This window comes from Zea mays, chromosome 7 (genome assembly GCF_902167145.1).
Source record: "Zea mays cultivar B73 chromosome 7, Zm-B73-REFERENCE-NAM-5.0, whole genome shotgun sequence".
In the NCBI taxonomy this organism is placed as follows: domain Eukaryota; kingdom Viridiplantae; phylum Streptophyta; class Magnoliopsida; order Poales; family Poaceae; genus Zea; species Zea mays.
Genome location: NC_050102.1, coordinates 31,182,427 through 31,193,800, shown reverse-complemented (window position 1 = coordinate 31,193,800; position 11,374 = coordinate 31,182,427).

Here is an 11,374-nt window from a genome sequence, read left to right as displayed (position 1 = left end):
GGACGGCGAAGCAGTCGGAGAATCTCCACTCTGAAGGACGACATCATCACCACGCCCGGGCCATCGCCGCCAGGGTCTTCTCTAGGAATCCGGATCGAGCAGACGGCTCGGCCGGTCACCCCGAGGCCTCGGCCAGCTGTCCCCCGAAGACATCAGCCTAGCCCGAGGCCTCGACAACTCAATTCCGGCGTCGGTCCCGCCTGTGGACGACCCGGCCAGGCTCTGGCCGACCAAGTCTTCTTTTCGAGCCAACTCTGCCTCTGTTCGAGCTGACCCCGCTACCCCCGGCTTCGGCTCATCGAAGAGCGGCCGAGGGGTTCCTTTAACTAAGCAAGAGAAGCCTCGGACAGCAAGGCCGACCGAGCCGAGGGACTTCTACGCCTCCGGGATACGGATACCTCACTCGTTACCTTTGCACGGGGCGACTCACGCTTGGTGAAGCGGTTCTGTTAGCCGACAGACGAGTCTTAGTGCTCGAAATGAGGAAAAAACACGGCTCCATGCCGAAAATACACACATGTTCAGGCCCCGACAGCCACAATGAACAAAAAGACCGGCATTCAAGGTGCCATTACAAACGGGACTCCGGTTCCGTCCCCGCGGGTATGAACGACCTCCACACCAGGGAGCCTGCGGGGCGACAAGTTCCGGGCGACTCGCCAGCGACCTCTGCAGCAGCAGCTATGGTCCCTGGACGGACGCGGCCACCGGAAGGCTCTCGTTCGCGTCCCCGCTCAAGGGACGCGAACCAGACATCAAAGCCAAAGAGCCGGAGGCCGGCCCGTAGGCGGCACTGACGGCCTCCACGGTGGGGAAGCTTCCCCCGGCTGCCACCACGTCAGCACCGACGACGGCGTCCGCCTCTCCACCAACGCCGCACCGGCGAACGCGGGCCGCTCCAAAGCGCACCGGCAGGTCCTCGCTCCCGTCCTCGCCACGAGAACGAGGAAGAGGGTGGAATGTTGCATCCTAGCTGGGCAGCAACAGTTTTCCTTCCCCGGCATGGCTGGAGGACGCCTCCTCCGCAGAGCTGGGGTATGGTTTCCACCACCAGAAGCTGGAAGAGGAGGTGGCCAGCCAACCCGTGCGGGAGGTAGAGCCCCGGCTCGCCTCGCTCTCCGCCCCAGCAAGGATGGTAAGCATCCTTGAAGCTGAGGGAGGGGCGGGGGCCGCAGCCCGGCTTGCTTCTCCCCATCCAGGGGGTGGTGGTCACCGTCTTAGGTGACCACCGGCGAGGGGATGCAGCCGGGCCACGTGATGAAAATCCTTGAAGCCGAACGATGGCTGAAAGGTACCAACTTCCACGAAGTTGCGTTCCTCCAACGACAAGGCGGAAGGATTGCGGGTGTTCCCCATCCGGGGGCTCGGAAGGTGGAAAGACACGACACATGAGTGAGCGCGAAGACATGGTCGCTTTCCAAGGGGGTCACCCTCCTTTTAAAGGCGACTCTCCCTACTTGCGTCCCCAGCCGTCGTGGGCTGAGTCTTCTCCAACACGCTCCAGGTTCCTCCCCCTATGGCGCGGGGGTTGGGTCCCACGCGTCATGCAAGCTGGCCTAGGGCAGAAGAAGCCAAACCACCGCGCGTGGTGCATGCAACCGCCCAACGGTTACAAGCATTCCTCCACTTTTGCCTAGACCAGCGGGTGAAAGGGCGGACAGCCGTGCAGGCGGCATGCAACCGCGCCAAGTGGGCGTGCCCCTCCGACTTCCAACGCACCCAGCATGGAGGCCCGGGCCCACGCGTCATGCAACCGGCGCGCCGGTTGCTACGTACGAGCAACTGCACCGCCACCCGCACCACTACCACGCCTCCTCGACTGCGGAACCAGTACTGCGACTCGAGGCAACCCTGCGTACGACCCAGCAGTGCCAGCCAGGCGCGACGGTCAATACGGCCAAAAATGGGCCGGCAGTAATGGTGGTGGCAGGCGGGCAGGAGCAGCGGTCACGTCGTCAGCCAAGCTTACGTCCCATCCAGGGGCAGCGAGAGAACCCTCTCTCATGGCGTGAAGACGGCGCGCCCGTGTTCCATTCCTCGAACGGCTCGCGCACGTGCAACGGCCACCTCGCGAACCACTCGCCCCGTCGCATTAACTCCGTGGTGGGACAGGCGGCGCCTCTGGCAGGGGAAGCGAGCGACGCTTCGCCTTCGCCATAATGACCGCGTCAAAAAAGGTACGCCACATCATTCGATTTCGCATCCTTTTCCTCTTTCTCTCTCTTACAACTGGGACCGGGAAAGGGAGATACCCCAAAAAGGATCCTTCTCCGTGAAGGAAACAGGCCCCGAGCCTCCCTACTGATCAGAGGTTCAAAGGCTGGCCCCTCGGAGGGGTTCAACAGCCGCCTCAGAGCGCTTGGGTTCCACGCCCACTACTGGTCAGAGGTTCTAAGGCCGGCCCCTCGGAAGGGTTCAACGGTCGCCTCAGGACATTTGGGCTCCGCGCCCACTACTGATCAGGGGTTCGTAGGCTGGCCCTCAAAGGGTTCACAGCCGCCTCAGACACAGAGCGAGGGATGACCCTGGGTACGTTCGATACATAACCAAGGCTCGGGCTACGCTCCCGAGGTACCCTAGGACATTTCTGAGACCAGCGGGAACGGTCTTATAACGGAATCCCATCAGAGGGAGGCATCGAGCCCTCGGACCCCGTCGAAAGGGGACCGGGTCCGGCAGATCACCCGCAGGTACTTTTGAGCGCGCCTCCGGGCCTCTAGCCGACCCCTAACAAATGGGGCACGGGCGTCCACTCGGATTACCCGCCAGCAACTCACCGGAGACACCATGTTCGGCGCCCTCCGAGGGCAACATGGCGCTTTCCCCCATCCTCCTTGTAGAAAGGTGACGCAGGGGCGTATGTAAAAAAGTCGAGTCTGTCCTTGACCGTCCTCTCGCCCTGTGCAGAGGCTCGGGGGCTGCTCTCGCAAACCCGGCTCCGGCCAAACCGTTGACAACGTCAACATACCAGCCCGAGAACTTGGGACCCGACCGTACACCCGGGCTACGGCCAGCTCGCATGAGGGAATGACCAGACCAGCCGAAGCATTGCGCGAGGCATTGAGACCTCGGAGGAGTCAAACCACTCCTCTGAGGCCTCGGGGGCTACACCCGGCGGGTGCGCTCGCGCGCACCCACCAGAACAAAACGCAACCGAGAAAGGCTGGTCCCCTTGCAAAAAAGTGCGACAAAAGCCTCCAAGCGAGTATTAACACTCCCTTCGAGGCTCGGGGGCTACTGTCGGGGACCATAATTAGGGGTACCCTCAAGGCTCCTAAATCTCAGCTGGTAACCCCCATCAGCACAAAGCTGCAAAGGCCTGATGGGTGCGACTAAGTCAAGGATCGGTCCATTCGAGGGACGCGATCACGCCTTGCACGAGCCCAGCCTCGGGCAAGTGCAGCCGACCCCGGAGGATCTACGTCTCGCCCGAGGCCCCCCTCCAGCAACGGGCACACCTTCGGCTCGCCCAAGGCCCAGTCTTCACCAAGAAGCAACCTTGGCCAAATCGCCACGCCAACCAACCAAATCGCAGGGGCATTTAATGCAAAGGTGGCCTGACACCTTTATCCTGACGCACGCCCTCCAGTCGACAGAGCCAAAGTGACCGCAGTCACTTCGCCGCTCCACTGACCGGTCTGACAAGAGGACAGCGCCGCCTGCGCCGCTCCGACTGATGTGCCACTCGATAGAGTGAGGCTGACAGCAGTTAGGCCCGGCCTCAGGCACCATAGGGAACTCCGCTTCGCCCGACCCCAGGGCTCGGACTCGGGCTCAGCCCCGGAAGACGACGACCTCCGCTTCGCCCGACCCCAGGGCTCGGACTCGGGCTCAGCCCCGGAAGACGACGAACTCCGCTTCGCCCGACCCCAGGGCTCGGACTCGGGCTCAGCCCCGGAAGACGACGAACTCCGCTTCGCCCGACCCCAGGGCTCGGACTCAGCCCTGGCCTCAGTTGACGGTCTCCGCCTCGCCCGACCCGGGGGCTCGGACTCGACCTCGGCCTCGGAAGACAGACTCGACCTCGACCTCGGAGGAGCCTCCACATCGCCCAACCCAGGGCACGGACCAACCACGTCAACAGGAGGCGCCATCATTACCCTACCCCAAGCTGACTCAGGCTACGGGGAACAAGACCGGCGTCCCATCTGGCTCGCTCCGCCAGACAAGTAATGATGGCGCCCCGCACGCTCTATGACGACGGCGGCTCTCAGCCCCCTTATGGAAGCAAGAGGACGTCAGCAAGGACTCGACAGCCCCGGCAGCTGTCCTTCCGCCAGGCTCCAGCGCTCCTCCGACGGCCACGACACCACACGAACCGGGTGCCAAAACCTCTCTGGCTGCCACGATGGCATGTACTTAGGGCGCTAGCTCTCCTCCACTAGACACGTTAGCACACTGCTACACCCCCATTGTACACCTGGATCCTCTCCTTGCGCCTATAAAAGGAAGGACCAGGGCCCTCTTATAGAGGGTTGGCCGCGCGGGGAAGGACGGGACGGCGCTCGCGTGAGGCCGCTCGCTCCCTCCCGCGTGGACGCTTGTAACCCCCTACTGCAAGCGCACCCGACCTGGGCGTGGGACAAACACGAAGGCCGCGGGATTTCCACCTCTCACGCCCGTCTCCCTTCGGCTGCCTCCCCCCTTCGCGCTCCGTCTCGCGTCGACCCATCTGGGCTGGGGCACGCGGCGACAATTTACTCGTCGGTCCAAGGACACCCCAGTCTCGAAACGCCGACAATTGGTAAACAAAGTAAAAGAAGATGAAGCTAGTTCCAAAGCTCAAGCTGAGATTCAAAAGAATGAGATCGAAGACCTTCGGAAACAATTGGCAGAGGCCAAAGAAAAATGTGCTCTCGTTGAAGCTAACCGATAGGCCAGCAAATATTGGAAAAACTATTTAAAAAAACAATTGAAGAACTTCGCGCATCCAAGGAAAGATGTTTTGAAAAATCTTTGGGCTGCGTGGAGAAGATAAAGGCTAGCTTCGCCAATGTGGGTGCCTATTAAAACGAAGATAACTTCATACGAGGCGACCCTGAGGGTGTTATCGAGTGGATAAGCGGAGAAGCCGAAGCTTTTGAAGAAATCTTAAGTGACTGAGGAGATGTATGTGCATTTTCTGGTGCACGCAGGATTTCAGCAATCCTGGAGAATGCGGGGTGCAATCACATCAAAACCATGGCCCATGCCGAAGCTGCCTTCTCTGCGGACGTCACGAAGGACCCTTCAGCTGAAGCAACCTTAATGGGCGGAAAATTTTATAATGATGTGTGGGAGAATGGTGGTCGAGAAATGGCTCATGAAATTATGAAGAAAAGTGAAAAAGACATTCATGAGGCCCGAGCTGAAGAAGCTGCTGAGCGTGAAAAACGCATAGGTATTGTTTCGCGACATCTAACTTCGGCATTTGTTTTCGTGACTTCGAACTGATTGATTTTTTCTACCATAGCTGAATTACCTCCTCCATCGGAGCCGTTCGACCCCCTGGCCGACCCAGAAACGAAGAAAGCAATAGAAATCATCAATATAGCCGAATCTATTGTTGATGAAGTTGTTAACAAGCTATTGAATGAAATTGCGGAAAAGGTCCTGAAAGAGGACTGATATTGTAAAAAAATTTTTAGACGATCAATGTAGCTTCGCTATATCAATACTGTAATATTCGATGTGCATATTTTCGAATCTAATGTGTAAATTATTTATAATTCAGTTCTTTGCGATGCATGAAACTTTATATACATACCGTTTTTAGCCTTCGGCGAAAAAACACCTTTCCTTCTTTTCATGCTTCACAAAGGAAAAATCTGTGCTTCATGAAAATATCCATGCTTCGTAAAAAGCTCCCAGCTTCGTAAACAAAGGATCCCTTCTTTTGCAATAGAGCTGATGAAGCTGTATTTCTCAGCTTACTTTGTGCCTTAGCACCTTTTCATTTTTGTAAAGCATTATCCGAAGACCGACTTCGTTTTCAATTCGTGTCGTTGGTGCGATATGATGTATGATGTAATGCTATGCGAGATGATGCGATGACATGATGCAAAGAATGATGCTAGTGCCGAAGACACACAATCTCTGCGTCCCCTTAGGAATGATCAAAATCTCTTTGCCGTTTATTTTTCGGCTTCACCGCTTATTTTTCGATGTAAGTTCTGCATCCCCTTAGTAACGTCTTTTGAACTTCTTCGCCTTTTATTTCGGTGGTATTTTTCCTGTTGACTTTTCGTGCTTCGCCTTATATTTCGGCGGTATTTGGCTCTGCATTCCCTTTGGAACGACTTTTGAGCAGAAAACTTACACTGCGCTCCCTTAGGAACGACTTTTTGTAGCTTCGGTGAAACTTACGCTGCGCTCCTTAGGAACAACTTTTTGTAGCTTCTGCGAAACTTACACTGTGATTTTTAGCTCTGCATTCCCTTAGGAATGACTTTTGAGCTTCAGCAATTTTTGAGCTTCGTAAATATTTGAAGAAGATATATTTCATTCTGATAAAAGTGAAACTATTACAAGAAATTAAAACTAGTCTTGCATTGTTTGTTCCTTATTGAAAAACAAAAATGACACAGAACACAAAAGTACTTCAGGGGTAGGATATCGCTCAATAAATGTGCTTTGATTCTGGCACAGTACTATTGACTGTGCGAGCTTCGGATTCCTCCCTGACTTCACGTTGCTGCTGAGGGTACTAGCGCCCTTCTGGCTGGCCTCGAGAATAGGTCGGCTGTAGTGGTGGCGGGGGTGGGAGTTGCGGCCAAGAAGCCTGTGAGTGACTAGCCGAAGCCACAGAAGCTGTGGGATGATTGCCCACATACTCTGGTATGTAGGGAGAGTAGCACGAAGCAGTGTGCAAGACCTGCTTCGGCTGGTTCTATTGAGCTTCGGCTTCTGCTATCTCCTTTTGCTTCTGAATGGTGACGTGGCACATTCTTGTAGTATGGCCCTTGTCCTCACCACAGAATAAGCAGTAGATCTTTCTAGGCTAATCCCCAAATCTTCCTCCGAAGCCCCTGGCGCCTCTACCCCTTGGAGCTGGTGGCCTGAAAGAGCTTTGTTGTTGCCCCGAAGATTGTGAGGTATACTGTGACCTCTGAGGCTGACTTCCTTTTTCGTCACTCTGAGTGGAATTATGGATTGACCTAATGTGCCTCGGGTGGATTCTTCCTCCGAAGCCCCTGGTCATTTCCGAGAATTTGTAAGCTTCCTCCCTTCTTTGGCGGAAGTCGTTGTCAGCCCGGATGTACTCATCCATCTTCTGAAGCAGCTTCTCCAGAGTTTGTGGGGGCTTCCTGGCGAAATATTGGGCAGTAGGTCCTGGGCGAAGACCCTTGATCATGGCCTCAATGACAATCTCATTGGGCACCGTAGGCGCTTGTGCCCTCAATCGCAAGAACCTTCGTACATATGCCTGAAGGTATTCTTCGTGGTCTTGCGTGCATTGGAACAGAGCCTGAGCTGTGACCGGCTTCATTTGAAAGCCTTGGAAGCTGGTAACCAACATGTCCTTAAGCTTCTGCTACGACATGATAGTCCCTGGCCGAAGAGAAGAATACCATGTTTGGGCTACATTCTGGACTGCCATGACAAAGAAATTCGCCATAACTGCAGTATTGCCCCCATACGAAGATATAGTTGCTTCGTAGCTCATCAAAAACTGCTTTGGATCTGAATTCCCATCATACATGGGAAGCTGAGGTGGCTTGTATGACGGGGGCCATGGGGTAGCCTGCAGTTCTGCTGCCAAGGGAGAAGCATCCTCAAAAGTAAAGGCATCTTGATTAAAATCATCATACCATCCATCCTTTGAATAAGCCTTCTTGACGAAGCTCCCTGTGTTGGGCCTTCGATCTTGTTCATCTTGAGCAAGATGACGCACTTCCTCAGTGGCTTCGTCGATCTTCCTTTGAATATCAGCCAGTCACGCCATCTTCTCCTTCTTTATTTATACTTGCTTATGGATCATCTCCATGTCCCTGATCTCTTGGTCCAACTCCTCCTCCTGGAGTGTTGGACTGGTGGCCTTCCTTTTCTGGCTCCGAGCTTCTCGAAGAGAAAGAGTTTCCTGGTTTGGGTCCAGTGGTTGCAGTGCAGTAGCCCCTGTCGCTAAAGTTTTCTTCGGCAGCATGACGAAGGGTCAGTGCTTGCCGAAGGTGGTCGAAAAGGGTTCACCGGAGGTGGGCGCCAATGTTGGGACTTGTTCTCAAATGCTATGAGTTAAAAACAAGGCAACACAAGATGTTAAATGTTAATGTCCTTCGTCCTTTGAAGCATTATTTCCCTTAGGACATAATGATCTTCAGACGAAGGTCATGAAGGACATACCTTTATCAACGCGATATATGTTAATAAAAGAAGAAGTATATGAAATATAATAGGCAAGATAAACAATCACATAACATTATTAATACATTGTAATATCCTGGAAAGACAGAAACAATAATGAATTACAAATGTACCTTCGGCTTGGTAGAAGGCAAAAAGTACAAGCTTGACGCAAAAGCAAGTACAAGTTAGCGTGAACAGTACGGGGGTATTGTTCATCTATTTATAGGCACAGGACGCAGCTTGTGAGAAATTATATTCATGCCCTTTATATTTATTAACTTATAGACAATTCTATGAGGACTAGATAGCCTTTTCCCCTTTAAGTCGGTTCCTTTTTTCGCCATTTAGCCGAAGCTCCCCTGCACGTAGCTTCGGAGCAACTCCAACCTTCATCACGATCATGCTTTTAGCCCGAGTCCGAAGGTACCTATTCACATGTCATACTTGGAAGATATTGTTAAATCACGTTTTTGAGGACCTTCGGAGGACGAATGCCCCCAACAACCAAACTAGGGTGACCTATTGGGTCCCATTAAAATTAAGCCTAAGCATGCCAAAGTGATTATAGACAACATTATTGGGTAACTAAAAGTGGGCAAGGGCACAAATTGCCTTCAACGAGCTCATGCTCAGAATTATCCACCTGCTGAGTACTGGGGTCCCCGGTTGCTTGCTCGTCTACTCGCAGCAATACAAACAAACATGGTACATGAGAAATTAACATTGCACCAAACAGAGGAATTTAATGCATCATAATATTCTACGCATCGTAACGAGATCGTAGGTTCGAGAATCACTAAATTCAGAGTCACGGATAACAAGTTATAATTTTCTGAAATTTTATGTGTTTGATACAGAATAAACTAAGTGATTAATTTTATTCTATGTTTCATGATACAACTGAGTTACCTGGTGATAAACAATATTAATACAAAATTAATGCAACTGGAATGGATCAAAAAGGAGTTAAAATGGATTAATTAGGAATTTTACATGTCCTTAGATTTATTTTAATATTTATTAATCTATTTTTCGGCTGTATTCAGACTGTTGGACTTCGGCTACTAATATTGGGAAAGTGGGGGTCCCATTTGTGAATTATGGATCTATGTGCTCTGATCTCTGAACAATCGTGGACGGTGGGTTGATTCTGCGATTTCCCGGGGACTCATATGCAAAAATGTCTGAGTGAAGGGAGTACGGGGTCAGTTCGGCCGTTCGATCTACACCGGACGCCTTAGATTAGATTACTAGGGCAACAAAACGGTACACATTCTGGGTCATCGGATCGCCAATCAGTGGTCCACATCAAATGCTAACATGTAAGCGATCAGGGTTGTTCATCATTAGATTAACGCCCGAACCGATTAAGCCAAACGGTTCATGAGTCGGGGGAAGCACAAGGAGGGAACCGTACCAATCTGAGGGCCGATTTGATGACCGGGGATCCCGAGGGGAAGAAATCCTCTTGCTATTCAAAATTGAATTGCAAGGGGATTCCTCCCCATGGATCCCCTAGGGATCCCTAATCACCAAATCAACCCTGGATGTGGTTCTTGCCGTGTCCACGGTGAGGTGTGCCTCCACGGCACCCGAGAGTCACTAGAGGATTAGTCTCGATTCCTTTGATCGATGTTTCTACATGGTGAGCGCGATCACTTTCCTCACGGAGACGTAGAACCCAGAGAATAACCCACGATTCAATTAATTCAGAAGGGGGTCAGCAATGGCGGTGGTCTCTTCCCTAGCGGCTCGCGGCAGCAGGCAAATTAGCGATGGTTACAACCCAACGTGTCGCGGGACTAGGCTTATATGGTCAATGCAGGTGAGGCCAGCATGAGCGAAGGTTGTTACGCCCGATCGACCTGGGCCCATCGACGCGCACACAGAGTCGTTGCGGCCATGGTGAGTGGGAGCTGCGACCTGCGTGTAGGCCCCACGACTCAGCGAATGCGGAGAACTCAGGTGGTGAAGCTGGTGCGCGGGACCTGTGGAGCAGCGGTACAACGCGCGTGACGGATCTGTCACCGGGGCCCGTAGGTCGGCCAGCGAGCGCCAATACACAAAGAGGGAAGAGTGGCTGTCCCAGCGAGTCGACCTGTCGGCGCCGATTATCCGTGTTGGGCCGAGCGGATCCGAGGTGTTTGCGGGCCGAAAGCAAGGTGAAGGCCCAGCGCGAGTTTTTTTTCTATTTTCCTTTCTTTTCTTTTTCTTCTCTTTTATGTTTTCTTGTTCTATTTCAATTCTTCCACTTTCAAATTTGAATCCCACTAAGTTCAAATTCCAAAATTAATTCCTCCAATCAGTGCACAATATAATAAACTCCAACATAATGCATTATTTCTTTATTTAATATAATTGTTAGTAGTCAACTTGACCCCATGATTTGAATATGCAAAAAGGAGAAAACTGTAGGAAACGGGTGACGCCTAAGAGGGGGTGATTAGGACTTCTAAAACTTTTAGTAAACTAGGCCACAAATAAATCCATATGCAAATAATCAAATTAGAATATGCAAACTAGGTTTTGTCTAAGTGTTGCTATCTCTACCGCAATGGCTAAGTTTCAATCTACACTATATAAGCATAAAGACAAGATTGAAACTTGAATGGTTAATATAAATGCGGAAGTTAAAGAGCGAGGTAAAGATGCAAACTCTCGTGGATGACGTGGGTATTTTTACCGAGGTATCCGGAACCGTGCAAGGTCCCGACCAATCCTCGTTAGTGCCCCTACGCAAAGGGAAGCCCACGCGAGGACCAAGTAACTTTAGCATCCTGTGAACTACAAACACTAGCAAACACATTAGTCCACAGGTTATGTTGATCATCAAACACCAAAATCTATTAAGCCAAATGGGTCGTTGTCCATTTTCCTTACAGAAACAAAATAAGTACTCACATAAACCTTTTATAATTCCCTATACTTATACATTTTATAAATCTAAATATTTGGGTATTACACCTTCACCGTTCGCGGTCCATCGGTACGAACCCGCATGACGTTCATCTTCGTCGTCGACCACCGTATATGTGCTCTACACCTGCACACC